The 15,287-nt window shown below is 39.8% G+C and overlaps 1 protein-coding gene across 1 annotated transcript in view; it reads right to left on the bottom strand.

The window, feature by feature from the left end:
- LOC135509458 (uncharacterized) overlaps positions 1-8,499 on the bottom strand; it is a 36,433-nt gene extending 27,934 nt beyond the window's left edge. The window contains exon 1 of the mRNA XM_064930174.1: positions 8,167-8,499. The gene's annotated coding sequence lies outside the window, so the exon portion shown is untranslated. The remainder of the gene's footprint in view (positions 1-8,166) is intronic.
- Between the last annotated feature and the right edge of the window lie 6,788 nt (positions 8,500-15,287).

Raw genomic sequence — 15,287 nt, 5'->3', positions numbered from 1 at the left:
TTCATTTTTGTAATACTTCCTACACATTACTTTAGCAACCATGGCAACCATCCATTCAAGCCAATGAAGTTTTTATGCTAAATACGTTATTTTAATGCAACATAATACCATAGTGCTGACTAGGTGCTGAATACTGAAGCTAGACCAGGCATTACCATGTGCTGAGTACTGAAGCTAGACCAGGCATTACCAGGTGCTGAGTACTGACGATAGAGTAGGCATTACCAGGTGCTGAGTACTGAAGCTAGACCAGGCATTACCAGGTGCTGAGTACTGACGATAGAGCAGGCATTACCAGGTGCTGAGTGCTGAAGCTAAACCAGGCATTACCAGGTGCTGTGTGCTGAAGCTAGACCAGGCATTACCAGGTGCTGAGTGCTGAAGCTAGACCAGGCATTACCATGTGCTGAGTACTGAAGCTAGACCAGGCATTACCATGTGCTGAGTACTGAAGCTAGACCAGACATTACCAGGTGCTGAGTACTGAAGCTAGAGCAGGCATTACCAGGTGCTGAGTACTGACGCTGGACCAGACATCACAAAGTGCTGACTACTGACGCTAGACCAGGCATTACCAGGTGCTGAAGCTAGAGCAGGCATTACCAGGTGCTGAGTGCTGAAGCTAAACCAGGCATTACCAGGTGCTGTGTGCTGAAGCTAGACCAGGCATTACCAGGTGCTGAGTGCTGAAGCTAGACCAGGCATTACCATGTGCTGAGTACTGAAGCTAGACCAGGCATTACCATGTGCTGAGTACTGAAGCTAGACCAGACATTACCAGGTGCTGAGTACTGAAGCTAGAGCAGGCATTACCAGGTGCTGAGTACTGACGCTGGACCAGACATCACAAAGTGCTGACTACTGACGCTAGACCAGGCATTACCAGGTGCTGAAGCTAGAGCAGGCATTACCAGGTGCTGAAGCTAGACCAGGCATTACCATGTGCTGAGTACTGAAGCTAGACCAGGCATTACCAGGTGCCGAGTGCTGAAGCTGGAGCAGACATTACCAGGTGCTGAAGCGAGAGCAGGCATTACCAGGTGCTGAGTACTGACACTGGATCAGGCATTACCAGGTGCTGAGTACTGACGCTGGACCAGACATCACAAAGTGCTGACGACTGATGCTAGAGTAGGCATTACCAGGTGCTGAGTACTGAAGCTAGTGCAGGCATTACCAGGTGCTGAGTACTGACACTGGACCAGGCATTACCAGGTGCTGAGTACTGACGCGAGAGCAGGCCTACGGAAATGAGCTCCATGCTCAACTGCTATTGCTGCAACTTCTACTGGAAGGTTGACGAAGAGGCATTACTACAGAATTTCCAAGTGGGCGAGGATATTGGCAATTTAATCAAAGCCTATTGGATGACAACTTGTTTTTAACTAGGACAGAAGAATTGACTGACTTTTTCCAACATAACATAGGTACAGCAGAGCCCGTTATTGAATGGGACACTTTTAAAATGTGCTTTTAGAGGCCATAAAATTCAGTACTCTAAACCAAAAGCAATTTAGGTCAAAAGAGTCCATATTATCAAATGAAATGGAAGGACTACCAATGAATGCACCAAATTATTTTTTAATCTTCGACATAGAAATGCTACCAAAAATAATTTACTGGAACTTGTTACAAATTGCGAAGTCACTCATGATTCACTGGATGATATTTAGAAAGAGGAAGTAAAGTACTTTAAGCATGTTTTGGTTCCAGTCTCCTCCATCTCTTCTAACAGAAGGTAATTGCATGGATGTTTTATCTGTTAATAATGTCAAATGAACATCTGAACAGAAAGACTCATGTGAAGCTAAATTACAGAGGAGGATCTTCTTGATGGAATTGTGGCCTTTAAGTCTGGGAAAACTCCAGGGCTGGATGGTATACCAGTGGTAGTATACAAACTCCAGGGCTGGATGGCATACCAGTGGAAGTATACCAAACTCCAGGGCTGGATGGCATACCGGTGGAGGTATACCAAACTCCAGGGCTGGATGGCATACCAGTGGAAGTATACCAAACTCCAGGGCTGGATGGCATACCGGTGGAGGTATACCAAACTCCAGGGCCTGATAGCATACCAGTGGAGGTATACCAAACTCCAGGGCTGGACGGTATACCAGTGGAAGTATACCAAACTCCAGGGCTGGATGGTATACCAGTGGAAGTATACCAAACTCCAGGGCTGGATGGCATACCGGTGTAGGTATACCAAACTCCAGGGCTGCATGGCATACCTTTGGAAGTATACCAAACTCCAGGGCTGGATGGCATATTGGTGGAGGTATACCAAACTCCCGGGCTGGATGGTATACCAGTGGTAGTATACAAACTCCAGGGCTGGACGGTATACCAGTGGAAGTATACCAAACTCCAGGGCTGGATGGTATACCAGTGGAAGTATACCAAACTCCAGGGCTGGATGGCATACCGGTGTAGGTATACCAAACTCCAGGGCTGGATGGCATACCAGTGGAAGTATACCAAACTCCAGGGCTGGATGGTATACCAGTGGAAGTATACCAAACTCCAGGGCTGGATGGTATACCAGTGGAAGTATACCAAACCATTTTTGCTGTACTCAAAGGACCATTATTAGCATGTTTTAACCACTCCTATATAAATGGTAGATTATCCGATATCAACAAGAAGGACTGATTTCATTTTTACTGAAACAGGATCCAAGTGGTAAATATAAAGATCCAGTCCATTAAAAAAATGGAGTCCCCTTACACTTCAGTGTTGTGATGCAAAAATTCTAGCAAAATGCATGCACACTGTACATCGATTATTCTATTGTGACTGTATGTTTGTTTATCCCATGTGTAACTCTGTGTTGTTGTTTTTGTCGCACTGCTTTGCTTTATCTTGGCCAGGTTGCAGTTGAAAATGAGAACTTGTTCTCAACTGGCCTACCTGGTTAAATAAAGGCTGAAATAACATAACAAATAAAATAGCGCACAGAATTAAAAAGGTATTGTTGGATATTATTCATTCAAATCAGACAAGTTTTTTTTACATGAACGATACATTGAAGATAATATAAGACAAGTACTGGAAACAATAGAACACTATGAAATATCGGGGAAACCAGGCCTGGTATTCATACCTTACTTTGAAAAGGCTTTTGTAAAGTACGACCAGAATATATATATATAAATGCCTGGAATATTTCAATTTTGGAGAATCTCTTATAAAATTGTTTGTAGTTATCTATAGTAACCCTTTGTGTAAAATAGTAAATAACGGCTACTTTTCCGAAAGTATTAAACTGTCAAGAGGCGTAAAACAAGGTTGTCCACTATCGGCATATCTATTTATTATGGCCATTGAAATGTTAGTTGTTAAAATCAGATCCAACAATAATATTAAGGGTTTAGAAATCCAGGTCTTAAAAACAAAGGTGTCATTGTACATTGATGATTCATGTTCTGTAAACTAGTAATAAAAATAATAATAAAAAATAAAATAAAATGTATAATAATAATAATAGTAATAATAATAAAAAATAAAATTAAAATAAAGAATAATAATAATAGCAATAATAATAAGAATAGTAATAATAACAATAATAATGATAATAATAATTACAATAATAATAGTAGTAATAATACTAATAACAATAATGATAGTAATAATAATAGTAATAATAACAATAATAATAACGATAATAATAATAATGATAGTAATAATGATAGTAATAATAATATAATAGTAATAATAACAATAATAATAACGATAATAATAATAATGATAGTAATAATGATAGTAATAATAATAGTAATAATAACAATAATAATAACGATAATAATAATAATGATAGTAATAATGATAGTAATAATAATAATAATAATAGTAATAATAACAATAACAATAATAATTACAATACTAATAGTAATAATAATAATAACAATAATGATAGTAATAATAATTATTGTTATTATTATTGTTATTATTATTACTATTATTATTATTGTTATTACTATAATAATGATAGTAATAAAAATAATAAAAATAATAATGATAGTAATAATGATAGTAATAATAATAATAATAATAATAATAACAACAGTAATAATAATAACAACAACAACAATAATAATATAATAATGATAGTAATAATAATAACAATAATAACAATAATAATAATAATAATAATGATAATAATAACAATAATAATAATAACAATGATAATAATAACAATAATAATAGTAATAATAATGACAATAATAATAATAACAATAATAACAATAATAATAATGACAATAATCTAGACACTTTTTCTAACCTCTGGATTATATCCAAATTACTTATTGGATTATTCTTACTTAATAATGACTTATTTATTTATTTACTTATTACTTATTTATTACTTATTATTACTAAAATCTACAACTTTTACATTACCGTGTGGTCAACCAATAAAATAGTCTGCCGGTGATGTGGACATGCTCAGTATACATATCCCAAAAATAAACAAATGATTTTTCACTACAATACATTTTTATATAAAGTTAGCAAATATAGATAAGATTTTGCTTCCATGGAAAGGGAAATACCTGTCTAGTTGTTGAGAAATCACCCTGATTAACTCTTTAGTTATATCCCAGTTTACCCTGATTAACTCTTTAGTCATATCCCAGTTTACCCTGATTAACTCTTTAGTCATATCCCAGTTGACCCTGATTAACTCTTTAGTCATATCCCAGTTTACCCTGATTAACTCTAGTCATATCCCAGTTTACCCTGATTAACTCTTTAGTCATATCCCAGTTTACCCTGATTAACTCTATAGTCATATCCCAGTTTACCCTGATTAACTCTAGTCATATCCCAGTTTACCCTGATTAACTCTATAGTCATATCCCAGTTTACCCTGATTAACTCTAGTCATATCCCAGTTTACCCTGATTAACTCTTTAGTCATATCCCAGTTTACCCTGATTAACTCTTTAGTCATATCCCAGTTGACCCTGATTAACTCTTTAGTCATATCCCAGTTTACCCTGATTAACTCTTTAGTCATATCCCAGTTTACCCTGATTAACTCTAGTCATATCCCAGTTTACCCTGATTAACTCTTTAGTCATATCCCAGTTTACCCTGATTAACTCTTTAGTCATATCCCAGTTTACCCTGATTAACTCTTTAGTCATATCCCAGTTTACCCTGATTAACTCTTTAGTCATATCCCAGTTTACCATGATTAACTCTTTAGTCATATCCCAGTTTACCTATTGTCTTATGGTTTTGCCTACACCTAGCGACCTGTTTTTTTTAAATGATATGAGCAAATAATATTCCATTTTATTTCGAACGGCAAGACAGACAAAATTAAAGGGGCGCATTTATATAATGAATATGAATCCATAGGGCAGAAATTATTGAATATTAAAGCATTAGACCTCTCACTAAAGTAATCAGTCATACAAAAGTTATACTTAAATCCGAACTGGTTCTCCAACAGATTAGTAAAAATGTCTCATTCCATGTTCAAGAAAGGCCTTTTTCCCTTTATTCAGATTACAACCTCTCACTTTCGGTTATTTGGAAAGGAAATAATCTCTAAAATATCGCTACAGAGGGTAGTGTGTACGGCCCAGTATATCACTGGGGCCAAGCTTCCTTCCTTCCACAACCTATATACTAGGCGGTGTCAGAGGAAGGCCCAAAAAATTGACCAAGACTCCAATCATCCACTTTTCTCTCTTATACCACACAACAAGCGGTACCGGAGCGCCAAATCTAGGTCCAAAAGGCTGCTTAACAGCTTCTACCCCCCCCCTTTGTTTTTACACTGCTGCTACTCGCTGTTTATTATCTGTGCATAGTCACTTTACTCCTACCTACATGTACAAATGACCTCGAATGACCTGTAACCCCGCACATTAACTCGGTACCGGTTCCCCCTGTATATACAGTTGAAGTCAGAATTTACGTACACCTTAGCCAAATACATTTAAACTCAGTTTTTCACAATTCCTGACATTTAATCCTGACATTTAATTTAATTTAAGCTTTTATTTCTTTCATTACATCCCCAGTGGGTCAGGAGTTTACATACACTCAATTAGTATTTGGTAGCATTGCCTTTAAATTGTTTAACTTGGGTCAAATGTTTCGGGTAACCTTCCACAAGCTTTCCACAATAAGTTGGGTGAATTTTGGCCCATTCCTCCTGACAGAGCTGGTGTAACTGAGTCAGGTTTGTAGGCCTCCTTGCTCGCACACACTTTTTCAGTTCTGCCCACAAATTTTCTATGGGATTGAGGTCAGGGCTTTGTGATGGCCACTCCAATACCTTGACTTTTGACTGTTGTCCTTAAGCCATTTTGCCACAACTTTGGAAGTTTGCTTGGGGTCATTGTCCATTTGGAAGACCCATTTGCGACCAAGCTTTAACTTCCTGACTGATGTCTTGTGATGTTGCTTCAATATATCCACATAATTTTCCTCCCTCATGATGCCATCTATTTTATATACCAGTCCCTCCTGCAGCAAAGCACCCCCACAACATGATGCTGCCACCCTCGTGCTTCACGGTTGGGATGATGTTCATCGGCTTGCAAGCCTCTCCCTTTTTCCTCCAAACATGACGATGGTCATTATTGCCAAACAGTTAAATTTTTGTTTCATCAGACCAGAGGATATTTCTCCAAAAAGTACAATCTTTGTCACCATGTGCAGTTGCAAAGCGTAGTCTGGCTTTTTTTATGGCGGTTTTGGAGCAGTGGCTTCTTCCTTGCTGAGTGGCCTTTCAGGTTATGTCGATATAGGACTCGTTTTACTGTGGATATAGATACTTTTGTACCTGTTTCCTCCAGCATCTTCACAAGGTGCTTTGCTGTTGTTCTGGGATTGAATTGCACTTTTCGCACCAAAGTACATTCATCTCTAGGAGACAGAATGCGTCTCCTTCCTGAGCGGTATGACAGCTGCGTGGTCCCATTGTGTTTATACTTGTGTACTATTGTTTGTACAGATGAACGTGGTACCTTCAGACATTTGGAAATTGCTTCCAAGGATGAACCAGACTTGTGGAGGTCTACAATTTATTTTCTGAGGTCTTGGCTGATTTCTTTTGAATTCCCCATGATGTCAAGCAAAAAGGCACTGAGTTTGAAGGTGGTTCTTGAAATACATCCACACGTACACCTCCAATTGACTCAAATCATGTCAATTAGCCTATCAGAGGCTTCTAAAGCCATGACATCCTTTTCTAGAATTTTACAAGCTGTTTAAAGGCACAGTCAATTTAGTGTATGTTAACTTCTGACCCACTGGAATTGTGATACAGTGAATTATAAATGAAACAATCTGTCTGTAAACAATTGTTGGAAACATTACTTGTGTCATGCACAAAGTAGATGTCGTAACCGACTTGCCAAAACTATAGTTTGTTAACAAGAAATTTGTGGAGTGCTTGAAAAATTAGTTTTAATGACTCCAACCTAACACGGAACCCAAACCGGCTGCGCGCCTGCGCCATTGTGTATACATTTATTTTCACCCCCTACAACAAACGCAATCACGAAAGGTTAAAATATCAAAACAAACTGAACCAATGACAATTTGGGGACAGTTCGAAAAGCATGATTAAGGGTTTGTAAGTAAGCATTTCACAGTCAGGTCTAACTACACCTGTTGTATTCGGAGTGTGTTGTGACACGAGGTTTGATTTGATTTGAAATAGATGGGAGGGGGGGTTGAGGGTAGCTGAATGATGGGAGTAAAAACAAACAAAAGATAACTAATGTAAAATAGATTGTGTCCGTAAAATGTATACAGTATGTATACGCTGGAAGTAGAAAGCTAAGTGTTGTTGTTCACTAGTTTACTCCAATTAGGGATGGTAGGGTTTGTGGAAAATAATAAAAGGAAAATATATTTCAAAAAGATGTGTGTGACACATACATATACATATATATAAATATGTATTTTACATGTATATGTGTGTACGTATGTATGAATGTGTAATGTTTTGTATATATATATATATATATATATATATATACAAAAAAAATATATGGAGGATTGGAAATGATGCAGACAATTACTTTGATGGAAGCTACAATCTATCTACAATTTTAAAGATGATCTACAGGAGATGTAAAACATACAGAAGCACCTGTTATATCGGATTGTTTTGCATCTCTAGAAACGACTTACCGTTTAGACGGGGTAGGCTACAATGTTTCTTCGTAAACCTATTGCTGCAGGAATTAAAGGTTTGGTGGTTGTATGTAAAATGTTCAAAGATAAGAAAATATTTTCGGATGAAATGTCAGCTCTGAAAGCATCCAGGCCCCGAAAAAATGGTCCCAAATATGTCGCAATTAAAGTCTTATTCCTATACTTGCTATTTCGTGATCTTAAGTATTATCTTGTCGTTCCAGGTTTTGGAAAAGGTACGTCTTGTTCGAACATAAAAAAATGCCGATTTTACAACAACAGGATGGCGGTATTGAGATATCCGAGGCTGCCCTAAAGTAGGAACATCGAACCGGGTCTACTGTACACCACATTCTTCTTTTCCATTGGTTTATTTCTTAGAAGGCGGGACTACTGGTTAATGTACATTGATGTTTGATTGGCTATGTGAGTTATCATTCTGCACACTGTTTTGTTTTTTTCTTTAAAATATATATATATATTTATAGGTCAATATTCTCATCTACAAGACATAATCGATTTATTAATATTTGGATAGGTCTTGAATAATTATAAAAAATATGAAGAATATGAATAAAATATGTTTACAGAACAGCTGATATTCAGACAATGAAAACAAGCAGAATATACGTTTTTTGGGGGGATGGACATTGGGACTGGACTTTCAAGTTGTATTGTTATGTGCACAAGTACAGTAAACTGCCTTTCTTGCATGCTCTTGTAACGGATGTGAAACGCTAGCTTAGTTAGCAGTGGTGCGCGCTGAATAGTGTTTCAATCGGTGACGTCACTTGCTCTGAGACCTTGAAGTAGTAGTTCCCCCTTTGCTCTGCAAGGGGCCGCGGCTTTTATGGAGCGATGGGTAACGATGCTTCGTGGGTGACTGTTGTTGATGTTTGCAGAGGGTCCCTGGTTCGCGCCCGGCGAGGGAATTGTCCGAAGTTATACTGTTACACTCTTTCTAACAATGCAGCATTCAATGTCAGTAGTAGCAAGTATGCAAAAAAGTAACGTGGAACAAAAAACACACGAGAAATAAGAACACGAGACAAACATTGAACTGCATTATTATGAGCTGTTTGACTTTCAAGCCTTTACCAAGGCCCCCTGTGATTCCCCCAGGGAAAATACCCTACTCGATAACTCACCCGTGTGGCGAGGCTCGGTGGAAGAGACATGTTCTAGGAGTCTCCCTCCAGCCCTATAGCAGGCCCTAAATCATAGCTTAGTGCACTAACTCTGCCATTGCTCCAAGGACAAAGCCTATGGGGAAATTAATGTTTTTGAGTTAAATGCTGAAAACAAGGTCTGGAGAAAACACAGGTTTAGGATATCTTAAACATTTTGTTCTTTTGAGATACTGTTCAGCTAATTTAACTTTTTGTGAATTTTGAAGCATTTATGTAATTTAAAAAAACCATATAAACACATAAATCACATAAAGGCCTCATAATTCATAAAGGTCATGTTAACTGACTGAAATTATCTGATTTTTTTCTCCATTAATTTCCCCCATAAGGCTGAACGAACCAGAGGTAATTTCTGGGTTTTAGGACTACAAGCTGGCGAGCACTGTAGATGCCGCGTTTAATAAGTACAAGTCGGAACTAGGAAACTGGGACATTTTCGACTTGGTAAATGGTTGTAGTTAATCACATGTCTCGTTCAATGAATTAGCGAGTTTCCTAATCCGACTAGTGTGTGAACCACAGTATGCCCCATAATACCCATAAAACCTAGCGGTCAAATACAGAAATGGTTCCAATCGTTTTTCTACCATTCATTTTTCCCATAGGGGATTTAAGAAACACATCATATAGGCTGTGTTTCTTATAGGCTTACCCTGGCGTGACGTTTTGATAATCGTGTAAATTTCTCTCGGACAAGGTGACCTTTGTCAATATATTTACTTATATTCCCTGCTCAAAACATTTTTTTTTTAAATGAAATGCTAATCAGCTGCTAATGTGGCTATCATGTAGAACTACAAATGTCTCAAGCTTCATAATGCTCACCAGGGTCATGATGAGAATCTCTGCATTAACTATTTAATGTTTGCTACATTTAGTAATTATTAAATTGGCAAAATTTGTCAATTTGTTTAAATTTACAATTCTGGGGCCTCCCGAGTGGCGCAGTGGTCTAAGGCACTAGAGATTCTGGGTTCAAGCCAAGGCTCTGTCGCAGCCGCCCGCAACCGGGAGGCCCATGGGGCAGCGCACAATTGGCCCAGCGTCGTCCGGGTTAGGGAGGGTTTGGCCAGCAGGGATGTCCTTGTCTCATCGCGCACTAGTGACTGTGGCGGGCCGGGCGCAGTGCACGCTGACACTGTAGTACAGTGTTTCCTCCGACACATTGATGCTTCCAGATTGGATGTGCTTTGTGTCAAGAATCAATGCGGCTTGGCTTGGTTGGATTGAGTTTCGGAGGACGCATGGCTCTTGATCTTCGCCTCTCCTGAGTCCGTACGGGAGTTGCAGTGATGAGACAAAACTATAACTACTACCAATTGGATACCATGAAAAAGGGGGTGAAAAATAAAAAAAATGATATACAATTCTGTGAACTATCTTGGCCAATTTTACACAATCCCTGTTATCTAGCTAACTAACTCATGGTTAACTAGTTAGCAGCATTAGCATGGCTCGACATTTGTCTGGTCATTTAAATGCATGAGAAATTCATAAAAACGAGTTTAGCTTTCCTAAACCAACAGTCTAGCTAGCTAGCTTAACTAGCTTGCTAACTTAACTTAACTAGCTTGCTAACTTAACTAGCTAGCTAACTTAACTTAACTAGCTTGCTAACTTAACTTAACTAGCTTGCTGACTTAACTAGCTTGCTAACTTAACTAGCTTGCTAACTTAACTTAACTAGCTTGCTAACTTAACTAGCTAACTAACTTAACTAGCTAGCTAACTTAACTAGCTTGCTACCTTAACTGGCTAGCTAGCTAACGTATATGGTGAAGCTAGGCGTTCTTGATAATGTTTGTGTCTGAAGAGTGGGCAGTGTACTGTTTCAATATGCTTTGTATTGTTGTCACGACAGTCAAAGATATATACTTAAGCAAACTTCACTAGGTTGTCAACCAGCACATTAATAAACTAAGTAATAACAGGGCTTCCTGTGTAACATCAATATCGCTACATCTACTACTTGACTTGTAGCTATCTGTATTATTTTGTATATTTAACTCGGCAAGCCAGTTAAGAACAAATTCTTATTTACAATGACGGCCGAGGAATAGTGGTAGAACGGCAGAGGTAGGGGTAGAACGGCAGATTTTTTACATTCTTAGCTCGGGGATTTGATCTAGCAACCTTTCAGTTACTGGTCCAACGATCTAACCACTAAGGCTACCTGGATTTTTGAGATATTTGAGAGATGGACTGATTAGCATCTCGAGTCAGCAGTATGCTTACTCTACTGCAGGAAGACATTGATCTGTTTGCCGTTACCCTCTGGACTACAGATCATTAGTATAGCTACTATAATGACAAAGTGAAAACATGTTTTTTAGAAACTTTAGCAAGGTTATTGAAAATTAAATACAGAAATGTTTGATTTTCATAAGTATTCACACCCCTGAGTCAATACATGTTAGAAACAACTTTGGCAGCAATTAGAGCTGTAAGTCATTCTGGGTAAATCTGTAAGAAATTTGCACACCTTGATTGTACAATATTAGAAACGTTGTGTTTTGTGTAGGCTTATCCTGGAGTGACATTTCGATAACCAGTCACAAGGTGACTTTTATCATTTGGTTGTATTTACACTCAGATTCGAAAAAATGCTAATTAGCATCAGTGTAGACATCATGCAAAACTACAAATCCCTGCAAGCGACTGCACCTCATCTCTAGCTGACACCTTTGCTAACAGGTATTGTACCAATTTAAAACTCGTAATAGACAGTTTGCAGAATTGTCCATTTAAAGAAATGTTGCCGTTTTATTCATTACTACATTTAGCTAACATTACGTAACAGTATAACTTTAGTCCATCCCCCCGCCCGAACCAGGGACCCTCTGCACACATCAACAACTGACAACCACGAAGCATCGTTACCCATCGCTCCACAAAAGCAGAGCAAAGGGGGAACCACTACTTCAAGGTCTCAGAGCGTGTGACGTCACCGATTGAAACACTATTTAGCGCGCACCACCGCTAACTAGCTAGCCATTTCACATCCGTTACAATTACATAGATAATCCAGAGCACAGGTGGCTGGTGGAACTTCAATTGGTGGAGGATGGGTTTTATAGTTGGTTGGAAAGAATAAATGGAATGTTTTGACTGTGTTTGATTCCATTCACTCCCTTCCAGCCCTTATTGTTTGCGGTCCTCCCCTCAGCAACCCCCCTGTGACCCAGAGATTTGTTTTTACCTTTGCCTCGATTTGGCAGTATCTTCCAGATCATCATGACATTTGTAGTTCTCTATGATAGCCACATTAGCAGCTAATTAGCATAAAAATACAGGAAAATATATTGATAAAAGTCTCCTTGTCTTTAAGAGAGATTTACAAGGTTTTCAATACGTCACCCCAGGGTAAGCCTACACAATACACAGCCATTATTGTGTTTCTAAAGTCCCCTACGGGGGGGAACAATGGTGGAAAAACGCTAGGAGCATTTCCCTGTTTGACCGCTAGATTATACCAAGTACATTTAGTTCCGCGTTTGGAGAAAGTTGTTTTCCGTGCCATGTTTCTCTTTATGGCTGTGTTTACAAATCAGTAATCATAATGTCGTTGACAGTACTGTAAGGAACCGGCAAAATGCAAATTTCCTGCTAACATTAACCATTTTACATGTCACAATGCTATTTTATGTTATCTCGAAATTGTCCAGCAGATGGCAGTACTATTACCTGGCTGTGTGATTTAGTGAGCCATGTCCAAACCTGTTAGCTAGTTCGCAATAAACAACGAGCAATGAATATGAAAGCCCGTGCCTGTTGTTCCCTCATTCATATACTGTACAACATTATAAACGCAGCATGTAGAGTGTTGGTCCCATATTTCATGAGCTGAAATAAAAGATCCCAGAAATGTTCCAGACGCACACAAAAAAACAACGTATTTCTCTCAAATTTTGTGCACACGTTTGTGAGCGTTTCTCCTTTGCCAATTGACAGGTGTGGCATATCAAGCATCTGAGTATACGGCATAATCATTACACAGGTGCACCTTGTGCTGGGGGACAATAAAAGGTCACTCTAAAATGTGTAGTTTTGTCACACAACACAATGACACATATGTCTCAAGTTTGGAGGGAGCGTGCAATTGGCATGCTGACTGCAGGAATGTCCACCAGAGCTGTTGCCAGATAATGTAATGTTCATTTCTCAACTATAAACCGCCTCCAACGTCGGTCCAACCAGCTTCACAACCGCAGACCAGGCTACCTGCCTCCCCCTCTAACCACTAGGCTACCTGCCTCTAACCACTAGGCTACCTGCCTCCCCCTCTAACCACTAGGCTACCTGCCTCCCCCTCCAACCACTAGGCTACCTGCCTCTCCCCCTAACCACTAGGCTACCTGCCTCTCCCCCTAACCACTAGGCTACCTGCCTCCCCCTCCAACCACTAGGCTACCTGGCTCTCCCCCTAACCACTAGGCTACCTGCCTCTAACCACTAGGCTACCTGCCTCCCCCTCTAACCACTAGGCTACCTGCCTCCCCCTCTAACCACTAGGCTACCTGCCTCCCCCTCCAACCACTAGGCTACCGGCCTCCCCCTCTAACCAACAGGCTACCTGCCTCCCCCTCTAACCACCAGGCTACCTGCCTCCCCCTCTAACCACTAGGCTACCTGCCTACCCCTCTAACCACTAAGCTACCTGCCTCTAACCACTAGGCTACCTGCCTCTAACCACTAGGCTACCTGCCTCTAACTACTAGGCTACCTGCCTCTAACCACCAGGCTACCTGCCTCTAACCACTAGGCTACCTGCCTCTAACCACTAGGCTACCTGCCTACCCCTCTAACCACCAGGCTACCTCCCTCTAACCACTAGGCTACCTGCCTCCCCCTCCAACCGCTAGGCTACCTGCCTCTAACCACTAGGCTACCTGCCTCTCCCCCTAACCTCTAGGCTACCTGCCTCTCCCCCTAACCAACAGGCTACCTGGCTCTCCCCCTAACCACTAGGCTACCTGCCTCCCCCTCCAACCACTAGGCTACCTGCCTACCCCTCAAACGACCAGGCTACCTGCTTCCCACTCTAACCACTAGGCTACCTGCCTCTAACCACTAGGCTACCTGCCTACCCCTCTAACCACCAGGCTACCTGCTTCCCCCTCTAACCACTAGGCTGCCTGCCTCTAACCACTAGGCTACCTGCCTCTAACCACTAGGCTACCTGCCTCTAACCTCTTGGCTGCCTGCCTCTAACCACTTGGCTGCCTGTCTCTAACCACTAGGCTACCTGCCTCTAACCACTAGGCTACCTGCCTCTAACCACTAGGCTACCTGCCGCTTACAAACATTCTGATTTGGTCTATAGCCTAGACAAGCATACTTAGAAAAACTTACACGTGCTCCTGATTTTTTGACACATTGCCTATTTTGAATAAAATATACTATACAATATAATTACGAAAAGGATTGAGGTTAGATTTTAAATCGACTTATATGTGCGTTTTAGGTTATAGTTTAAAGCATAATCATATTTTTTTAATTTAATTTTCTTCTGTCTAATGTTGCAGAAAAAAATATTAATGGAAACATAAATAGGAAAACATGAACCTATTGATCAATAGTTGGAAATGAAGCCTCGAGCCTATTAATCTATGTGAAACTGTGTAATGGAACGGCTGTGACAGTTGGTACAAAAATATCCGTCTGGTGGGGTCTATGAGGGACAGTCTCTCCAAGCCCTTCAAAATCAAGAGTTGTTAAACCCTACTCTCTATTAGTTTGACCTCGTAAATGGGCTCATGCTAATCTAAAATATATATATTTCCCCCATGTTCAAAGTAGCCCACTGCGAAGGTATATCGCAGGGTGGTATAAGGAGGGGGCACAAACACACACACACACAAGGCGGAGTTACAGAATTCACCAAGTGTCTGCACGGTCTCTCTCTCTCTCTCTCTCTGCTTAGTTGAA

This window comes from Oncorhynchus masou, chromosome 1, assembly GCF_036934945.1.
Source record: "Oncorhynchus masou masou isolate Uvic2021 chromosome 1, UVic_Omas_1.1, whole genome shotgun sequence".
In the NCBI taxonomy this organism is placed as follows: Eukaryota; Metazoa; Chordata; class Actinopteri; order Salmoniformes; family Salmonidae; genus Oncorhynchus; species Oncorhynchus masou.
Note: the sequence above shows the minus strand (reverse complement) of the source record. Positions and strands in the feature narration are given on the sequence as shown.